The sequence below is a fragment of the Eretmochelys imbricata genome, chromosome 23 (genome assembly GCF_965152235.1).
Source record: "Eretmochelys imbricata isolate rEreImb1 chromosome 23, rEreImb1.hap1, whole genome shotgun sequence".
Classification (NCBI taxonomy): Eukaryota; Metazoa; Chordata; order Testudines; family Cheloniidae; genus Eretmochelys; species Eretmochelys imbricata.
In genome coordinates, this window is record NC_135594.1 from 5,977,182 (window position 1) to 5,999,279 (window position 22,098).

The 22,098-nt window shown below is 53.0% G+C and overlaps 1 pseudogene; it reads right to left on the reverse strand.

Annotated features, from left to right (window-relative positions):
• Positions 1-666: 666 nt before the first annotated feature.
• Positions 667-11,575, reverse strand: LOC144279281 (peptidoglycan recognition protein 1-like; annotated as a pseudogene).
• Positions 11,576-22,098: the final 10,523 nt, after the last annotated feature.

Consider the following 22,098-nt stretch of genomic DNA (forward strand, 5'->3'; position numbering starts at 1 on the left):
GCCCCAGCCCCCACTGACTCCAGCCCCCCTCCCTCCATCACTCACTCTCCCCCAGCCTCACTCACTTTCACTGAGCTGGGGCAGGGGGTTTGGGTGCAGGGAGATGCAGGCTTCAGCTGGGGGTGCAGGCTCCAGGGTGGGGCCAAAAATGAGGGCTTCAGAGTGTGGGAAGGGGCTCTGGGCTGGGGCAGGGGGTTAGGGTGTGGAAGGAAGTGAGGGCTCCAGCTGAGGGTGGGGCTGGAGATGAGGGGTTTGTGGTACAGGAGGGGCTCAGGACTGAGACAGGGGATTGGGGTGCAGGAGAGGGTTCAGGGTGCGGGCTCTGGGAGGGAGTTTGAGTGTGGGATGGGGCTCAGGTTTGGCGCCCAGCTAGCAAGTGTGAAAAATTGGGATGGGGGTAGGAGGTAATAGGCTCCTACATAAGAAAAAGCCCCCAATATTTGACTGTCCCTAGAAAATTAGGACATCTGGTCACCCTAGGCTCAGGGCTGGGCAGGGGCTGTGGGGTCTGGGAGGGAGTTAGGTTGTGGAAGGGGGTTCTGACCTGGGGCAGAGGGTTCAGGGTGCGGACAGCACTTACATCAGGCGGCTCCTGGTTGGCAGCACAGTGGGGCGAAGGCAGGCTCCCTGCCTGCTCTGGCTACACGGTGCTCCCGGAAGCGGACGTCATGTCCGGCTCCTAGGTGGAGGTGTGGTCAGGCGGCTCTGCGCAGTGCGCACTGCCCGCATCTCGCCCATGCAGCTTCCATTGGTCATGGTTCCTGGCCAATAGGAGTTGCGGATGCGATGCGGAACTTCCTTGGCCGCCCCTCTGCTTGGGAGCTGGCCACTTTTGGAAGATGTGCAGAGCCAGGGAAGGCAGGGAGCCTGCCTTAGGCCTGCTGCACTACCGACAGAACTTTTAATGGCCCGATCAGCAGTGCTGACTGGAGCCTCCAGGGTCCCTTTTCGACCAGGCATACTGGTTGAAAACCGGACCCCTAACAACCCTACTAATTCCCCTGTTCGGTCCTGCTGCGTTTGGCGGCAAACAGGAAGTCCTGCTTAATGGTTAACCCTGGACGCGCTGCACTGACCGGTGCGGGCCAAGGACATGGAGAGATAAGGGAACAGACGGTGGCCCGCCCCTGCACAGCCCAGATTAACTCTTCATTTCCCCGCACTGAAAGGACTGAGAGTAGGGAGAAACGGGTGCCCGGCTGGCTCGGGGCCTAGCACTCAGGGGGAACCAGCTCTAACCAGATGGGCACTAGTGCCAGGCTGGGCGGGTTAGCGGGTGGCCCCCACTTACCCACATGCGCTGGCTCAGCGGCTGTCACCAAAGACTCCTGCCCTGCAATGGGCTATCGCCCCCTGGTGGAGTCAGGGGGGAACTGCATCCCCATGCTCATTCCCCACTGAGAAGAGGCCACCCCAGATCCCAATGCGCTCAGCAAAACTCTCCCTGCCGCACCATGGCAAAAGCTGGCACAAGAGCCTGATGCCACTTAGGTGCCATTTAAATCAGATGTGCCATCAAGTCCAGTCTGAGCTGTCTGTGCTTGGCATTTCGCCTCAGCGGCTGGTTATCCCAGCAAAGCTCTGAGCCCCCCAGCACACAGCCCTATGCCCAGCGACCGAGGACTCAGCCAACCATCCTGCTGGGGGCTGCGTCACCGACTCTTATGGCTTTCATGATGCTGTTATTTGGGTGGGGGGGCGGGGTGTTGAAAACCCCAGACTCCCGAATTCCTGGGATCCTGGGAGGGCCTGAGCTGTCCTTTTTTTAACGAAGGAAGTCAAGCGGCTTGTCAAAGTTCGGGGCCCTGGGAACCTTCCAGCTGGAAGTAGAAATTGATGGAGTCTGGGATTTTCTTTGATGCAGCCTTGTTTCTGACCAAGAATATACGTGGGCCTCTTTAGCTAACACCAGACCCAAAATCGCTCTCTCCAGCTTTTTCCGGGGTGTGTCACACACACACACACACACTCGCCCCCACCAACCATCAATGGGGGTTTAACCCAGCCCATAACAAGGATGCACCCAGCTCATAAGGGAAGATTCTAGCCCTGGAGGCTGCAGAGGAAACGGGAGGCCCCCGAAAGCTCAGATGACTTGGATCAGCTTGGGCAGCCCTGGATTTTGTTCTTACTTTCCTGAGGATTTTGGGGTGCAGCTCCAGAGCGGGGATGCCTGCGCCAGGCTGTGCTCTCCCTCGCCCAGTCGGAGCTGGATTCGCCCTGTGGTGCTGACGGGCAGAAATGATCGTGGGCGGAGCCGGCGGGTCTGGCTCTGGCGGGCACACAGGGAACAGAGCTGCCGGGCAGGGGTCAGAGTGGGCATCGGCCATGCCTCGGTTGTCCCAGTTTCATGGCTGCACGCCTGCCGCTGTGGCAGTTGGCTGCAGCAGGGACTCAGGCCTGTCTCTAGGCCAGCCACAGGAACTCTACTGGGCCGTCCAACACCCAGGCCTCTGCCGGCGAGCCGGGGGAGTGTGGAACTGCGAGCCAAGGGGAGTGTGGAACTAAAAACAGCCCAAAAGGGGCAGATCAGGGGATGGAGCAGAGGAATTGCCCCTGAAGCTCCCTCTGTTCCCTGGGGGGGCTGGTGTCCCACAATGCCCTGCATAAGTCTCCCACAAGGCAGTGCACCAGATGGCAATGGGGTGGCGACAGTGGAAGGTAAGTTTAGGTGAAAGTGATCATGAGATGACAGAGTTCATGATTCTAAAGAATGGTAGGAAGGAAAACTGAAAAATAAAGATAATGGATTTCCAAAAGGCAGACTTTAGCATACTCAGTGAGTTGGGTAGGTAAGATCCCATGGGAAGCAAGTCTAAAGGGAAAAACAGTTCAAGAGAGTTGGCAGTTTTTCAAAGAGACGTTATTAAGGGCACAATAACAAACTATCCCACTGTGTAGGAAAGATAGAATGTATGGTAAGAGACCACCCTGTCTTAACCAGATCTTCAATGATCTGAAACTCAAAAAGAGTCTACAAAAAGTGGAAACTCGGTCAAATTACAAAGGAAGAATATAAACAAATAACAGAAGTATGTAGGGACAAAATTAGAAAGGCCAAGGCACAAAACGAGAGTAAACTAGCTAGAGACATAAAGGGTGAAAAGAAAATATTCTACAAATACATTAGAAGCAAGATGAAGACCAAGGACAGGGTAGGGCCATTACTCAATGGAGTGGAGGGGGGGATAATAACAGAAAATGTGGAAATGGCAGAGGTGCTTAATGACTTTTTTTGTTTCAGTTTTCACCAAAAACGTTAGCAGTGATTGGACGTCAAACCTAGTGAATGCCAGTGAAAATGAGGTAGGATCAGAGGCTAAAATAGGGAAAGAACAAGTTAAAAATTACTTAGACAAGTTAGATGTTTTCAAGTCAGCAGGACCTGATGAAATGCATCCTAGAATACTCAAGGAGCTGACTGAGGAGATATGTGAGCCATTAGCAATTATCTTCAAACAGTCATGGAAGATGGGAGAGATTCCAGAGGACTGCAAAAGGGCAAATATAATGCCCAGCTACAAAAAGGGAAATAAGGACAACGTGGAGAATTACAGACCAGTCAGCTTAACTTCTGTACCCAGAAAGATAATGGAGCAAATAATTAAGCAATCAATTTGCAAACACCTAGAAGATAATTAAGTAACAGTCAGCATGTATTTGTCAAGAACAAATCATGTCAAACCAACCTGATAGCTTTCTTTGCCAGGATAACAAGCCTTGTGGATGGGGGGAAGTGGTAGATGTGGTATATCTTGACTTTAATTTTGATACTGTCTTGCATGACCTTCTCATAAACAAACCAGGGAAATGCAACCTAGACGGAGCTACTGTAAGGTGGGTGTAGAACTGGTTAGAAAACTGTTCCCAGAGAATAGTTATCAGTGATTCACGGTCATTCTGGAAGGGCATAATGAGTGGGGTCCCACAGGGACTGGGTTCTGGGTCCGGTTCTGTTCAATATCTTCATCATCATTTAGTGATTTAATGGCATAGAGAGTACACTTATAAAGTTTGCAGACGATACCAAGCTGGGAGGGGTTGCAAGTGCTTTGGAGGAGAGGATTATAATTCAAAATGATCTGGACAAACTAGAGAAATGGTCTGAAGTAAATAGGATGAAATTTAGTAAGGACAAATGCAAAGTACTCCATTTAGGAAGGAACAGTCAGATACACACCAATGGGAAATGACTGCCTAGGAAGGAGTACTGCGGAAAGGGATCTGGGGGCCACAGTGGATCACAAGCTAAATATGAGTCAACAGTGTAAAGCTGTTGGAAAAAAAGCAAACATCATTCTGGGATGTATTAGCAGGAGCGTTGTAAGCAAGACACAAGAAGTAATTCTTCTGCTCTACTCAGAGCTGATTAGGCCTCACTTGGAGTATTGTGTTCTGGGCGCCATATTTCAAGAAAGATGTGGACAAATCGGAGAAAATCAGAGAAAAGCAACAAAAGTGATAAAAGGTCTAGAAAACTTGACCTATGAAGGAAGATTGAAAAAATTGGGTTTGTTTCGTCTGGAGAAGAGAAGACTGAGAGGGGACATGATAACAGTTTTCAAGTACCTAAAAGGTTGTTACAAGGAGGAGGGAGAAAAATTGTCCTCCTTAACTTCTGAAGACAGGACAAGAAGCAATTGCAGCAAGGGAGGTTTAGGTTGGACATTAGGAAAAACTTCCTAACTGTCAGGGTGGTGAAGCACGGGAATAAATTGCCTAGGGAGGTTGTGGAATCTCCGTCACTGGAGATTTTTAAGAGCAGGTTAGACAAACACCTGTCAGGGATGGCCTAGAATACTTAGTCCTGCCTTGAGTGCAGGGGACTGGACTAGATGATCTCTTGAGGTCCCTTCCAGTCATACACTTCTATGATTCTTCTCAGGCAATTTACCTTGAGTGAATTTCCACCATCGATTGTTGTCAGGGTTTAACTGACTGATTGTAATGAACTGAAAAAAATTGCCTGATTGTAACAAATGGAAGAGCCGGGAATCTTCCACCCAACTTTTAATAGCAGGAATTGTTAGCGAGCTGGGGAGGAGGGTGGGTGAGGTGGAAGAAGCTGGGGCAGAAACAAGACAGAGTTTGTCAGGCCCATCTCCTGAGCTGGTGGAAATCAGTGTTACTCTGCTGACCCATGGCAGCTGATATCCCCCAGAGGTGTATCTGGAGCTTGGACTGTCACCTCTAGGTCACTGGGGGGACCCAGCCAAGGGCAGCAGGGCCAGTGTCAGCACCTGGTGAGAGCTGCTCCATGGCCACAGTGAAATGAGTTGGTCTAGTGGTGAGAGCAGGGAGCTGGGACTCCTGGGTTCTATTCTCAGGTCTGGGTGGGGGGTGAGGTACACTGGTTAAAGCAGGCAGGGCTGGGAGCCAGGACTCCCGGGTTCTATTCCCAGCTCTGGAGGGGAGTCTAGCGATCGGGAGGGGTGTTGGGGTGTGCTCCCCACACTGGCCCTGACAGGGTAAATTAGGCTCAATTGACTGTACAGGCAGCACCTGGAGAAGGGAGCGGGGAAATGACTGGAAGCAGGCTCAGCTGGAGGGGCCTATGCAAGCAGGAGGCTGGCAACAGAAGGGGCTGGACGGAAGGAGTCTGCGGCCGCTCCCTGGGAGAAGGGAGGGCTGTCTGGGGCTGGAGGCAAGTAACCCAGAACCCCATCCGTTTGGCTTAGCCTGACCAAGGGAAGGAGGGTCCTGATCTGTATCCGGTTGGCCCCATAGGCCAGCACGACCCCACGGATAGTTACAGCTCGAGGGACAGCTCCTGGCAGGGCCTAGCAGGGAAATCTGTACAAACGGGACCCACGTACTGGAGAAGTTGCCCAGGAAACTGAATCCCAGTGATATCCGGTTCCAGTTCTCTCCCACGGTGCTCCAGCCTCTCCCCTCATAGACTCTGCCGTCCTCACCGATCAGGAAGCTGCAGGCAGAGCTCAGTGTGAGACCCGCACGGGCACGTCGGCCGCACCCTCCCCTCCCCATCACTCTTGGCAGCTCCCCCAGGGTCGTTGCTGGCCCTGCCCGGGTTTGAACCTGGGACCCTTGGAGCTAGAAGCTCAATCCTCTGCCATGCAGCTAAAGACCCAATCAGGAAAGGGACTGGAATGGGGGGGCTAACCTGTATTGTGCTCTTTGGCCATTAGGTGGCGCTGTGTGTAACATCCCTGATGGAAGCTGCCCCGGGGGACACAGCTGGGGGCCAAGTGAGGGCTGTAGCCAGCCCAGATCTGGGGCAGAAGGACAGCGCAGGGACCTGCCGCCCTGTGGAAAATTCCCAGCTGGGTTTCCATCCCCCCGACTTCACCATCTCAAAACGTTTCACGGAGTAAAATCTCTGGCCAGGTTTTCGTTGCGGGGCGTCAGGCCGGCCCCAGGGAAACGTGTCGACAACGCCGGAACAGGGCAGTGTCACAGACCAGCAGGGCGCAGGCCACGTGGCGTCTGTCGGCTGAGCTCGTAGCACAGCCCAGGGGCTCCCTGCGGCCCTCCATCCCCCCACCAGCTCCATCACTGCCCTGTCCCATCCACCGCTCTTCAGGGACTCCCTCAGCCCCCCCCCCGCCTCCCCCTGCCAGGGGCTCTAAGCCCCCTAACTCCCCCTCCCCCGCAGCAGAGACTCTGGGTGCACCCCTCCCCAAATCCCCCTTTTCAGCCCAAAAATATTAAATATAGAAACGAAATCTTTGCTGTGGACAAGTCCCCTCTCCCCCTGAGTGTGGTCTCCACCGCCCCCATGTGGCTGCTTGGAGGCAGCGGCCCTGAGTCAGCCCATAACTATGGGGAGGCCCCCACCCCACCCCGCTCCCACTCACTTGTAGGCAATGTCAGACCAGCCCTTCTTGAACGTGTGGTAATTCTGGATGCGCCTGACCAGCCGGCTGCAGGAGGCCGGTGTGAAGCAGCGATTCCCTGCTCTTTGGTGGAGGACGACATACCGCACTGGGGTCCTCAGCGGGACCCTGTTTTTTGGGGGCCTCCCCCCCCCCCCACTGGGAGCGGGAGACGATGGAGGGGCAGCCTGTGCCATGCGGGGGAGGGGAGAAAGGGCTGGGTTAATGTGGGTGCCCCCCACTTGCCCCAGCCCAAGCAGCGGGATCAGGCCCAGGGCTGGTGCTCTGAGTGGGGTCAAGGCCGTGGCAATGGGGTGGGGGTGGGGACCAGCAAAGGCCGTGCATGGCGCAGGGGGGACGTGCAGCCCTGTGTTAAATGTGACGGGGCTGGAGAGAGGCCTGGCCGGGAGCCTGCTCGCCCCGCAGCACCACCCGCTGCTGGCAGCAAAGGGGTGAACGGGGAGCCAGGCGAGGCTGGAGGGAGGCCAAGCAAGGGCTGGGTTGGAGACCATGTGGGGGCTGGGGAAGCTCCTGCCCAGGGTGTGTGGCTCAGCACCCGTTTGTCTTCTCTGACCCCTCTGGTCGTTTGCATCCCTACGACCTGTTCCCTCCGCTCGCAGCCTTTCCACTCTCTCTCCATCTGGGAGGCCCCTGATCCTTCTGATCTCCCACTGTCGACCCCGCTGCCCCTCGGCCTGGTCCCTTCAGAGACGGGACGAACAGGATGGAGTCCAGCTCCCCAGAAACTGGAAGGTCAGAACATCTGACCCTGAGAAAAGGCTCATCGGGCACAATCAGCCTGGGGAACTCCCTGCCACTGACTGTCACTGGGCCAAGAGCAGGATCCAGCAACGGATCAGAGGTTTCTGTGGAGAACAAGAACAGCCAGCGTCACAGTGGGTGGGACTGGACGGGTTCCCGCCCCAGGACTTGGGGCCACTAACTGATGGGAACAGAAAGGAAATTCCCCTGTGGCTGGGTTATTCCATCATGGGCCACTAGGGGGTGTCTGGCAGCTCCCTCTGGAGCATCTGGCACTGGCCGCTGCTGGAGCCGGGACACCGGGGTAGATGGGCCCTGCTCCGATCCAGGGGGCGATGTCTAGGCTGCAGGGACATTCTCACCATGAAACCTCCTAACGGGGCCTTAGTAGAAGCTGGGGATCAGCTGGTGTTGCCACTGTTCCTCCCACTGTCCCTGCTCTCCCACTCCCCAGCCCCATTTCCCCTGCCCTCCCCACTCAGTTCTCAGCTGCTTCAGGGATTCCAGGCCCTGCCCCGCACCCCCAGCCCTGGGGATCCGAACTCACCGAGTGACACGGCGCAGAGCGCTAAGAGCCACACGACCAACGTCAGCAGCAGCATCTTCCTCTCGCTTGGCCCTGTGGGGACACGAGCCCGTCACAGCCGGCCTGCAACCCCCAGGAGGGGGCACTGCTGGGCTGGAGCCAAACACCCCCAGAGCCCCTGGGTAGCAGATCCCCCTGCGCTCAGGCTGCCCCGGGCTCCAAGCTGGGACTATCATCTGGGGGCAGCATCCTGTCCCTGCCCAGATACCCCTTCCCCCCGAGCTCCCCGAGTCCCCATGGCAGCCCCTTGAGCAGCAGGCATGGCGGTGGCTCTGGCTGTCCTAACAGCCCCAGCTGGGCTGCGGGGAGAAGAGCCGTGCTGGGGGGCAGAGCTGGTTCATGGAGACCAGTGCCCCGTGGGGTGCAGAGAGGGGCTGGCATGTGCCCACCTGGGTTCCTGCAGAGCTGGGAGCAGAGTGAGCTCCGGGCACCAGCACCTGCTTCTCTCTATAAGCACCTAGGCAGGCGACAGGGCGTGGGGCCAGGTAGCTGGTTAATAAACTGTCTTGCCAATGCTGTTTGGGAGCCCAGCCACCGAGGAGGAAGGAGTTGGGGGGGATTTCACAAGGGGGCTGCAGTTGCTGAAGACCCAGCCGGCCTCATGCAGCAGGGCTCAGGGGTCCGTAGCACGACCGGGGCCGACAGACTGCGCGTCGAGGGGAGGGAGCGATTCTGGCCTGGCAGCGCGACCCCAGGGGCAGAACCTTCATCCCAACGTGGGCAAGGCTGGGCACAGAGCACAACCCGGCCTGGGGAGCTGGGGAACGCTGCACCGGGGGGACAGCATATCAGCCACCGTCCAGGCCACAAGGCAGGCAGCTGAACCCTGCTCCCAGAGAGCTCTGTGTCATCCCCCGCCGCTCGTCACCCTCCTGGGTCACTTCCTGCCGCCTCCCCAAGCCAGAGGGAAAAGCACAGACCTGAACAAACCTGAGGCGATGTCTCCGACCTTGCAAATGCCCAGAGTCCTTCCCTCTCACCAGCTCAGGTAGAGCATCCTCTGGGCCTGCCTCCGGTCTCCTTCTGCAGAGCTGCCGATCCCAGCCCTGCTCGCCTCCGCTGGCGCCTTTCAAGGGAGCTGCTCTCGGCTCCCTGCCAAGCTCCTCCTCCGGCCGGGCAGGGCCCTGCGGGTGTGGCAGGGCAGAGCTGCCCGAAAGGATGGCTGAGGGCTCAAGCCTACATTTTATTTACCAAACAAGGGGTGTTTTCTTAGCACCCCGATGCCACCTCGCCTCCTGAGATTATCATCAACATCATCGACACGCAGGACTCACCTACCTTTGCTAGGCATCTTTCTTGCTGCATTTTGCAGCACTCAGCAGCTCCCGGTCTTGTTGGATGGAGATGGAAAGATAAGGGACGTCCCTTGTAATAAGGGACTCTTGGCAACTCTGCCACCAGGGCCCAGGGCAGTTCCCTAACCCCTCCCTCTCCGGGGGCGGTTTGTGCGCCAGTCACAGGGCCCCGTCACGCTGGGCGCTGCCAAGACACACAGTGACCAAGATCAGGGTCCTGTCGTGCCAGGCACTGCCCAGACACACAGTGACAGAGATCGGGGCCCTGTCTCGCCGGGCGCTGCCCACACACACAGTGACCGAGATCAGGGCCCTGTCGGGCTGGGCGCTGCCCAGACAAACAGTGACTGAGATCAGGGCCCTGTTGCACCAGGCGCTGCACAGACACGCAGAGATCAGTGGTCCTTTTGTGCCAGGCTCTGCAGACACAGAGCAAGAGACAGTCCTGTCCCAAAGTTTCCAGTCTACCCCGTACACTTTTGTCCAGGTGGGGTCGGTTTTGCTGATATATTTATACCAGTACAACAGCAGTGTGTGTGCAGTGACACCAGGATACAGGTGCCTTGTACCAGGGTCAGACCCGTCAACCCTTCTCATCCGGGAATAGTTCTAGCCCGGTTGCAGGGCTATAATTGTACCCCCACCGGGGCTGTAATGTGTTAACTAGCCTGGTACAGTTACACTCCTACAGCGTTTGTGTGTGGACGCGGCCTGCCCATGAGGTGACCTTGGCCAAGTCCCGGCCCTGCCCAGTGCCTCAGTTTCCCTCTCTGAAGTGGAGATAACGACATGGCCTCGCTTGCACAACCCAGTGAGATCGCTCGGGAGAAGGGCAGTTGAGTGCCAGGTGCTGTGAGCCTCACGGCCCAGCAGGGGGGGCTGTAGCCGCCCCAGGCTAGGAGATGGCCGGAGCTCCATGTAGCTGAGGAAGGGGCGATGATGGTGTCACCGCTTAGGGCAACTGCACTGGTCCTGCCCCTCCGTGGCCCAGCCAGGGCACCCGCCCTGGGCTCCTGGCACGCCAGCCGCCTCCTCTCATGGGCAGGACCCGCCTTGCTCTCCCTCCTGCCGGGTGCTCCAGGCTTCCCGGTTTCCTGTTGGCACTGTGATATCCCCAACAAACCAGACTGGCTGAGCCGGCCGCTTTTCTGCCCCCTCCGAGGCTACAAGCCCCATGAGCCCCACAGCTCCGGCCCCACCAAGCTCCCCCCAAGCAGCACCTCAGTGCTTACGGTGACAGGACTGCCGAGAACACGGGTTAAACCAATCAGCGAACCCACCCGCCTGCTACTAGGCTTACCGACTCCAGCCAGGGCTCCGGCCGGGGTGCAGCCCGTCAAACCCACCCAGGGGCTTTTCAGTGCTGCCAAGCTCAGCATAGCTTCTTCTGTGAACACGTCCCCTGGGAATCTGTGAGTGCTGCAGGCCGGTCCCTCGATCTGGGAACGAGGTATTCGCAGCCAGTGGCTCATTCCTCAGGGCATCACTTTGAAAGGCCGGGGGCAGAGGTGGGAATTTGCATCCCCGCCCCCACAGGGATTTCCTAGAAACCCATTGCTTTGTTTGGCCCAGCAGCTCCTCCTTGGCCGGTCGGTTGCTTTACAAGTGTCCTGTGACAGTCCTGACCCTTCCCAGGGTTTGCTGGAGTCATGTATCCCCCAGAGGAATCATGTCCCATCCCCCCAGACTCCAGACCCATTCGCATTTGGAATACAGTGAACTCCGAAAATACCCACACTTCGTCCAACCTGCTTTGTGCAGGGTCCGGGAGGAAACTGCCGTCTCTGGCCCATCTCCCCCTACAGAACTGGGTGGAACCAGGTGCTGTTCGGCACCCTTGGGGAACCCATTGACTTAGTGCCTGGACAGGTTTCTCCCCTGCCTGGCCTTTCTGCCATGGCCTGTCACAATGTCACGTTTCAACGTTGCGTTTAAGAAGCATTCTGCCATCACGCCAGCACCCGGCCTTCACAAACCCGCCCGGTCGGCTGGCAGCCTCCTGCCCCAGTTCTCTCTAGAGCCCCTGGGCCGATCTCTTCCACGCCCCTCCTTACCCTGGGTGCCCCCAAACCTTTTCCTTCCAGCACGCAGTTCATTTTCTTAACTTGCGACATGGCTCGGCTGCCTTATTAACGCTGAGGCTTGTCCTGCTCCATCACATCCTCTGGGTCCTCCTTGCACTCAGCCGGCTTCCCCGGTGCTCCCAGCGTCACCGCAACCGCTTTCACCGTCCTCCGCCCGTTTCTGACAACCCCACGTCTCCACCGTCTCCTCGGCTCCTTCCTCTCGCCTGCCTTACCCTTTCCTTGCGGTGCTCGCCAGCCGCCCATTGACTTCCCCATTCTGCGGCTTCCCTTTCTGAGCATTTTCTGTCACTTCCTTAAACTGCTGATTAAAAGCCTCGCGCGCCCGATGCTGAGCTGCCGCCCCGGGTCACGCTTTCCCCTCCACTCTCAGATCAGCCTCAGAGACAAGCAGCGCACACGTGTGATCCCACGGGCCGGCCGGACGCGGTGCGGCCCCAGAACCTCCATGTGTAACAGCACGTTTCTTTACAAACAATCCAAGGCCATCTTTACTATTTACTATATTTACTATTTACTTTACCCATTCTTCGCCCGCATTTTACTCTTGATGGCGTTAACGTTTCTCTGGATCTAGTCTTACATCTCTTCTTCAAACTTTTCCCCTCCCCTGTAGGCCCCTAGACCGTCCCAGCCAGAGTCTCCACACACAGCTAGGTCTTTACTCCCGACACAGAGGTTGTGACCCTGCCCGGTCTGGTTCCAGCCGGTAAACTTGGGTCGGAGGATCCCCCAGGGAAGCAGATTTATTACCAATTCAGCTTCAATCTTCCTACTTAAAGAGACCTCAAGGACCCAAGCCCCAGCCAGTATTTATTAGTTATTAGTACAGCGCCCAAACAGAAAGGCAGATCCATTACTGAGTCTGCTGAACCAAACCTTGCAGCCGTTGATGTAAACGACAGACTGATCCCCGTGATGTCTTTTGCCACTGCTTGCATACAGCCTGGACTACTTATAGGTAACTTAGTTCCAGCTTATCACTTCCTCTTTCCCAATGCAAGGCTACAAATCCATCTGTGTCTGGTAAATTTCATAGACTTCCCACTACACCATTACACATCTGCTGCTTAAACATAAACTTTTACCATCACTATGTTATTTATACATTTCCGTTTGTTTGCAGTTGGTACATTTCTCGCACAGTCGCGTGGCAACGCAAATAACAGGGCGCTAGGCTAAAAATGTTAGCAAATTGACATTTTTCACAGCCTGTGAGAGTTTAGCAGCATTCCCAAAGCATCTTGGGAGTTTGGGTCACCAGTAGGCCTGAGGTCTGATAGTAATTTGACCTACCAGTCAACAAACCTTTGTCCTGGTATAATGGCATCCCCACTGGGTGAGGCGGGAGTTTGTAATGTTTTAACTAGACCGGTCCAGTTAAAGTCCTCAGGCTTTTGCCTACAGACATGGCCGGCCTGCGGGGTGACCTTGGTTAAGTCAGTCCCCCCATGCATGCCTCAGTTTCCCCATCTATAAAGTGGGGATAGTGATGCCAACTTCCTTTGTGAAGCACACTGAAATCTGCTGGAGAAAGGGGCTAGCTCAGGGCCAGGTGTTATAACTAGGGAGCAAGAGGGTCTGTCACTGCCCCAGGCTAGCAGATCGTGGGAGCTCCGCAGAGTGGAGAGACGGTGGCAGACATGGGCAGCAGAGGGCACTGTGCTGGGCTCCCGTGGGGCAGGTTGGTGGCAGAAGGGGAGGTCTCTCCAGAATACAGCAACGCACCCAACAGCCACTTTTCCTGATGCCTGCCCCTGTTGTCATCGCCCCTGGCACGGCCCCCAGCACCTCTTGTGTGTGTCGGGTGCAGGAGGGGATTTCTGCTGGGGCTGCCCCCACGCGCTGGTGCAATGACAAATGCAAGTGATGCGAGATAATAGTGAGATGGTGCCCTGGTGAGTGCAAATCCAAGGCAGCATCCACACTGGGGCACTCAATCTGAGCCAGGGGCGGTGGGTTTTGTGATATGGTGCCGTATCCAGGTAGAGGCTTCCTATCCCCCTCCCAGGGTTGAGGATAGAACCCAGGAGTCCTGGCTTCCCGCCCCTCATACTTTAACCACTAGACCCCACTCCCTTCCCAGGGCTGGGAATAGAACCCAGGAGTCCCAGCTCTCTTCTCTAACCACTAGACCAACTTATTTCATACAGACCGCATAACAGCTCCCACGAGGTGCTGACGCTGCCTCTCCTGGCCATGGCTGGATCCCCGCAGTGACCCAGAGGCGAAAGTCCAAGCTCCCGATCCGCAGCTGGGGGAATCTGCTGCTGTGCAGTCAATGGAGCAAGGCTGATTTCGGCCACCTGAGGATCGGGGCCTGACACTCTGCAATGGTGGTACATCTACTGAGTGTGTCTCAGAGTCAGCTGGGGCTAAAATAGCCAGTCCGGCATTTGGGCTGGGGCTGAAGCTGGGGCTGTAAAATCCAGCAAGGGGGCAGGTTTCGGAACCTGGGGCCCAGCCCAAACCCGAACATCTACAATGCTTCTGTGAGCCCCGCCAGCCACAGACAGTTGATCGGGGCCCTGAGACTCACCGCTGTGGGGTTTGTTTGTTTTTTTGCTGTGTAGACATATTTTTAGTCCTAATTCCCAGTTGTAACTGTGCCTTAGTGGGTCACAACTGAGGATGCCAAATTCAGGACCAACTGGTGAGAAATAGGGCAAACAACCCACAACGGGTGCTTATTCTTTTATAAGATATACCGAACCAGCCACAAAAGTAAACTCCTCTTTCACCACACTGGCTAACAAGAGAACATAAAGGCAATTTCTTCAGGCGTTCCAGTTCTTATATCACCACCAAAAACACTGGATTCAGAGATGAGTGGTTCTTTACAACCAGTCTCATCAAATAATAGGTTCTTCTGATCCCAAAGGACCAGCCACAAACCAAGATCAATGTATAATTTAGATCTTACCCTAAAATCATGCTGATGCCCATCCTTTAGTATCTAAAATCTAAAGGTTTATTTATAGAAAGAAAGAAAGAAAGAAAGAAAGAAAGAAAGAAAGAAAGAAAGAAAGAAAGAAAGAAAGAAAGAAAGAAAGAAAGGTGAGAGTTAAAATTGGTTAAATGGAATCAATGACATACAGTCATGGCAAAGTTCTTGGTTCAGGCTTGTAGCAGAGATGGAATAAACTGCAGGCCCAAATCAAGTCTCTGGAGAACATCCACAGCTGGGATGGGTCATTGTCACAGGGTCCCCGGGCGATGCTCTGGAACTGCTCCCTATGAAGCCAGGCAGGACTCTGGGGAAGTCTCCTCTCTATGAGCAGCCTGCCTTCAGGGCAAAAAGCTCACACGGCTTCCACCTTCCTGGGTCTGACCTTGGAGCATTCAGCATCCTCTGCCCCTCCGTGAGCTTCCCACAGCGAGTCCGCCCAGGCGGGGTCCTGGGGAAGCCAGAGGGTCCTGCCTCCCAGCTTCGCAGTCAGATGTGACTCTTAGCCAGCCAGTAAAACAGAGGTGTATTAGATGACAGGAACATGGTCTAAAACAGAGCTTGTAGGTACAGAGAACAGGACCCCTCAGCCGGGTCCATTTTGGGGGGCAGTGAGCCAGACAGCCACGTCAGCACTTCACTCCTCGTCCCCAGCCAGCCCCAAACTAACTCATCCTCCAGCCCCTCCTCCTCTGGGCTTTGTCCCTTTCCCGGGCCAGGAGGGCACCGGATTCCTTTGTTCTCCAACCCTTTAGCTATCACCTTGCAGGGGGGAAGGGCCCAGGCCATCAGCTGCCAGGAGACAGAGTGTGGGCCATTTATGTACCCTGGCCCTTTGCTCTGCAACAATTACACCCCCTTATCCCACCACCTAGAGACTTAAGAAATGCATAGGGGAAACTGAGGCACCCCTACAGTATTCAGAGGAAACATTAAGAACAGTCCCACTTCGTCACAGTCATTCAGTCCTTTGTTCAGAGCTTCAGTTTGTAGCGAAGTTCCTCCAGAGGTAAGAAGCCGGATTGAAGACAAATTGGAGGGGTTTCCCAGGGCCTTTTATAGCTTTTGCCATGTGGAAGGCAACCCATTATTCTTACTGTGGAAAATTACAGCAACAAGATGGAGTTTGCAGTCATCTGGGCAAGTCCCATGTTCATGCATTTTGCCTAGACACATCAGGAAATTTCAGTAAGTGTAGATAGGTGTCTCCCATGGTCCACTGTCAGTTAAATGTTCTTTTGATGAGCCACTTAATTCAAATAGTCCACCCAAGACATGCTGGGCGTTACCCCAGGAGCAAACATTGAGTTCCAAGTACAGAGCCAATACTTACTGTGACGGGTTGGATCACAGAAACCCCCTTGGGGCTGCCAACTGATGTGCCAAGACTATGTCTGCCCCTGCTTTCCCTGCCAGCTTGGGACTCCAGCACCCTGCCTTGTGGAGCCAGACACACCAGTCTGCTCCAGCACAAACCCAGGGTCTGATCCACATGCCCCAAAGCTGCAGACTTAACTGAAAGCAACTTAAGAAGTGTTCCTGTCTTTGAAACTTAGATGCCCAACTCCCAAAGGGGTCCAAACGCCAAATAAATCCATTTTACCCTGTATAAAGCTTATAAAGGGTAAACTCATAAATTCTTCACCCTCTATAACATTGATAGAGAGATATGCACAGCTGTTCCCCCCCCCCCAGGTATTAATACATATTCTGGGTTAATTAATAAGTAAAAAGTGATTTTATTAAATACAGAAAGTAGGATTTAAGTGGTTCCAAGTAATAGCAGACCGAACAAAGTGAATTACCAAGCAAAATAAAATAAAACACACCAGTCTAAGTCTAGTACAGTAATAAAACTGAATACAGATAAAATCTCACCCTCAAAGATGTTTCAATAAATTTCTTTTACAGACCGAATGGCTTCCTAGTCTGGGCACCATCCTTTCCCCTGGTACAGCCCTTGTTCCAGCTCAGGTGGTAGCTAGGGGATTTCTCATGATGGCCACCCCCTTTGATCTGTTCCACCCATTTATATATCTTTTGTATAAGGCGGGAATCCTTTGTCCCTCTGGGCTCCCACCCCTCCTTCTCAGTGGAAAAGCACTAGGTTAAAGATGGTTTCCGGTTCAGGTGACATGATCGCATGTTACTGTAAGACTTATTACTCACTTGCCAGCACACACGTATACAGGAAGACTTACAAGTAAACAGAGCCACCTACAGCCAATTGTCCTGGTTAATGGAAGTCATTAAGGTTCCAAACCACCATTAATGGCCCACGCTTTGCATAACTACAATAGGACCACAGAGTTATAGTTCATATTTCTAGTTTCAGATACAAGAGTGATACATTTATACAAGCAGGATGACCACACTCAGTAGATTATAAGCTTTGTAATGACACCTTACAAGAGACCTTTTGCATGAAGCATATTCCAGTTACATATATTCACACTCATTAGCATATTTTTATAAAATCATATTGAGTGCAACGTGACACTTATAACTTCAAATACAAAAATGATACCTGCATAGAGATAGTGTAATCATAACCAGCAAATCATAACCTCGTCATAGACACCTCACTTGACAACCTTTGTACAAGATTTGCTGCAAATATATAACAGTGGTTGCAACAATGATCTATATGGTGTGAAAAAGTTCCTCCTCTGCCTTGGTGGGTTCTGCGCTTTCTGGCAGATTTGCTCTCCTCAGAGGTTTACAGCAGTTTGGCTCCTTTTGTTAGTGGCACAAACCTGGGCTAACCTCATCACTGGCCAGCATGGGGAAAAGGAGGAGAACAATCCCCGCGGTCTCTGCTGGCCCATCTAATAGATCGAGGGACAGACCAGAGACCTTCCCCTCTGGTGGGACCCACAGTCCAGATCAATTCCTCTTATATCAAATAGGGAGTTTGGGTGGGGGGTGGGAAACCCGGGCCTGCCCTCTACTCCGGGTTCCAGCCCAGGGCCCTGTGGAATGCAGCTGTCTATAGTGTCTCTGTAACAGCTGAGTGACAGCTACAACTCCCTGGGCTACTTCCCCATGGCCTCCTCCCAACACCTTCTTTGTCCTCACCACCAGACTTTCCTCCTGATGTCTGATAACACTTGTACTTCTCAGTCCTCCAGCAGTATGCCTACTCACTCTCAGCTCCTCGCACGCACCTCACTAACTGAAGTGAGGTCCTTTTTAAAATCAGGTGCCCTGATTAGCTTGCCTGTCCTAATTGATTCTGGTAGCTTCTTAATTGGCTCCAGGTGTCCTAATTAGCCTGCCTTAATTGGTTCCAGCAACGTCCTGATTATTCTGGAACAGCCCATTATTTTACTAAGGGAAAAGGGATCTGCTTAACCTGGAGCTAATATATCTACCTTCTATCATTCTCCTGTAGCCATCTGGCCTGACCCTGTCACAATGGTCATATTTTAATCAGATAACGTCACACCTGTCTTCTCCCGTCCCGCCCCCACAGTGCTTTACAAAATATTGGTATGAAAATCCAGGTGGAAGGATTCCCAGTTCCTTGATTATTTTATTTGTGCAAAACAGTGTCATTTTTTTCACTTCCTTAAAATGCAGCACTTAAGCTCAGGCACCAATCAACTGTGAACCTCACTACGGGCACATTGCATTAGCGTAAGAAAAAGCCAAGCCGGGGGAGGGGAAGGGGGGGACTTTCCCACTGCTCAGCCCTGTCCCCTGGCAGCCCCTAGCTGTGTGGATACCGTGGGAGTTCGGCATCAAAATACTTTTGAGGATTGGGCCCAGAATCTGGATCCCATTGCTGTTGCCTGAGCAACTGGAGAACAATGAGATGAGCTAGATCAGTGGTTCTCTGCCTTTCAAGGCTCCTGTGCCCCTTTCAGGAGCCTGATTTCATAGATTCATAGATATTAAGGTCAGAAGGGACCATTATGATCATCTAGTCTGACCTCCTGCACAACGCAGGCCACAGAATCTCACACACCTAGTCCTGTGATAAACCTCCCACCTATGTCTGAGCCATTGAAGTCCTCAAATCGTGGTTTAAAGACTTCAAGGTGCAGAGAATCCTCCAGCAAGTGACCCGTGCCCCACGCTGCAGAGGAAGGCGAAAAACCTCCAGGGCCTCTTCAAAGATGCCCTGGAGGAAAATTCCTTCCCGACCCCAAATATGGTGATCAGCTGAACCCTGAGCATGTGGGCAAGATTCACCAGCCAGATATCCAGGAAAGAATTCTCTGTAGTAACTCAGATCCCACCCCATCTAACATCCCATCACAGGCCACTGGGCCTATTTACCATGAATATTTAAAGATCAATTAATTGCCAAAATCATGTTATCCCATCATACCATCTCCTCCATAAACTTATCGAGTTTAATCTTAAAGCCAGATAGGTCTTTTGCCCCCACTGCTCTCCTTGGAAGGCTATTCCAAAACTTCACTCCTCTGATGGTTAGAAACCTTCGTCTAGTTTCAAGTCTAAACTTCCCGATGACCAGTATATATCCATTTGTTCTTGTGTCCACATTGGTACTGAGTTTAAATAATTCCTCTCCCTCTCTGGTATTTATCCCTCTGATATATTTATAGAGAGCAATCATATCTCCCCTCAACCTTCTTTTGGTTAAGCTAAACAAGCCAAGCTCCTTGAGTCTCCCTTCATAAAACAGGTTTTCTTGGGGATTCGTCTTGTGTACCCCAAGTTTCACCTCACTGACAAACAACTAGCTCACAAACTTGCTTACAAGGCGGTGGAGTGACAGCAACGAGTCTATTCCTGCTCTTTGGCTGGCTGGCAGTCAGAGCCGAAAAAGAGTCTTCACAGAGATGTTGACCCAAAAGGTAACAGACCATCCAAAGCCTGGTTCCCAAGGTCAGTGTCCTCCCTCTGAGCTCAGGGCCGGCATTGAGGGGGGCAAGCAGGGGTCCCCGTGAAGCTAAGTTGTTCGGGCTCCGGCTTCAGCCCAGGGTAGCGGGGCTGGGGCTTTGGCTTTCTGCCCCGGGCAGCAGCGAGTCTAATGTTGGCCCCATTAAAACGAACTCAGGACCCACTTTGGGGTCACAACCCACCGTTTGAGAACCACTGAATACAGGACATAGAGCAACATAAACCTCATTGCTAGTGGTGTTTATGGAGCCTGTTGTAAAACTAGGCAAATATCTCGATGAGTTGACATCCCCCCCACCCCTCTCCCGGAAACCTCTGTGTGTCCCCAGGGTCCATGTACCCTGGCTGAGAACCATGGAGCTAGATGAAATGGCTGGCATGTGGAGAGAGGGGGCATCTGTCTGCGGTGGGACTCCTGTTGGAGCCGGTCCCCTGGGGCTCAATAACGACAGAAGGATTGGAGGTGGGGCGGGGGGGGGGAAGCTGGACTCTGGGCCACCCACCTCCCAGGGGTGCCCTAGCCACTGGGCTACAGAGCCAGGCACACTCTTTCTCTCCCTGGCCCAAAGGCTATTGACATCTGTATCCACAGGGGAAAACTTATGGCCCTGCCACCGCCCTGCCTTCTGCTGTTATTGCGTCGGTCTGGCCCCTGAATACAGGGGCTGGGCTGTGGGAGGGGAGTGGGGTCTAGTGGTTAGAGCAGGGGGCTGGGAGCCAGGACACCTGGGTTCTATTCCTAGCTGGGGGGCGTGTCTAGTGGTTAGAGCAGGCGAGCTAGAACTAAAATCTGAGGCAATGAGTGAGTTTAGGCCCCTACAGTGTTTGGCCAGAGTTTCATGGATCTCAGCAAAGGCAAAACTGGAACTTAGGCATCTGAGTCTGTGGTTTAGCCACCTAAATATCTTTGTGGACGTGAGCCACAAGAACCAAAATCAGAACCCAATATTTAAGAAGGGCTCGAGAGGTGATCCCGGCAGTTACTGACCGGTCAGTCTAACGTCAGTACTGGGCAAATTAGTTGACACAATAGTAAAGAATAAAATTGTCAGACACGTAGGAGAACATAAATTGTTGGGCAAAAGTCAACAGGGTTTCTTTAAAGGGAAATCGTGTCTTACTAATCTATTGGAGTTCTTTGAAGGGGTCAACAAACGTGGACAAGGGGGATCCAGTGGGCATAGTGTACTTAGATTTCCAGAAAGCCTTTGACACGGTCCCTCACCAAAGGCTCTTACGTAAATTAAGTTGTCATGGGATAAGAGGGAAGATCCTTTCATGGATTGAGAACTGGTTAAAAGACAGGGAACAAAGGGTAGGAATAAATGGTAAATTTTCAGAATGGGAAGGGGTAACTCGTGGTGTTCCCCCAGGGTCAGTCTTAGGACCAATCCTGTTCAACTTATGCATAAATGATCTGGAGAAAGGGTTAAACAGTGAGGTGGCAAAGTTTGCAGATGATACTAAACTGCTCAAGATAGTTAAGACCAAAGCAGACTGTGAAGAACTTCAAAAAGATCTCCCAAAACTAAGTGATTGGGCAACAAAATGGCAAATGAAATTTAATGTGGATAAATGTAAAGTAATGCACATTAGAAAAAAATAACCCCAACTGTACATACAATATGATGAGGGCTAATTTAGCTACAACTAATCAGGAGAAAGATCTTGAAGGCATGGTGGATAGTTCTCTGAAGACGTCCACGCAGTGTGCAGCAGCAGTCAAAAAAGCAAACGGGATGTAAGGAATCATTAAAAAAGGGATAGAGAATAAGATGGAGAATATCTTATTGCCCTTATATAAATCCATGGTGTGCCCACATCTTGAATTCTGCGTACAGATGTGGTCCCCTCATCTCAAAAAAAATATACTGGCATTAGAAAAGGTTCAGAGAAGGACAACTAAAATGATTAGGGGTTTGGAACGGGTCCCATATGAGGAGAGATTAAAGAGGCTAGGACTTTTCATCTTGGAAAAGAGGAGAGTAAGGGGGGATATGATGGAGGTATATAAAGTCATGAGTGGTGGGGAGAAAGTGAATAAGGAAAAGTTATTTACTTGTTCCCATAATATAAGAACTAGGGGCCACCAAATGAAATTAATGGGTAGCAGGTTTAAAACAAATAAAAGGAAGTTCTTCTTCACACAGCGCACAGTCAACCTGTGGAACTCCTTGCCTGAGGAGGTTGTGAAGGCTAGGACTATAACAGGGTTTAAAAGAGAACTGGATAAATTCATGGAGGCTAAGTCCATTAATGGCTATTAACCAGGATTGGTAAGGAATGGTGTCCCTAGCCTCTGTCTGTCAGAGGGTGGAGATGGAGGCAGGAGAGAGATCACTTGATCTTACCTGTTACGTTCACTCCCTCTGGGGCACCTGGCATTGGCCACTGTCAGTAGACAGGATATTGGGCTGGATGGACCTTTGGTCTGACCCAGTGTGGCCGTTCTTATGTTAACCCCACTGTGCTGGATTCTGCCCAGCCACACAGCAATCAAGGTCAGGGCCCTGTCATGGCAGGAGCTGCTGTGCAGCACCTGGCGCGACGGGGCCCCAATCTCGGTCACTGGGTGTCTGGGCAGCGCCTGGCGCAACGCGGGGCTCTGTTCTAATGTGGGGCATTTAGGTATCATGGGAATTCCTCTGCTTCTAACCCCACCGGGGTGAAGTGGGACGTAAGTGGTGCCAGAGGTAAATTGGGCAGAACGTCG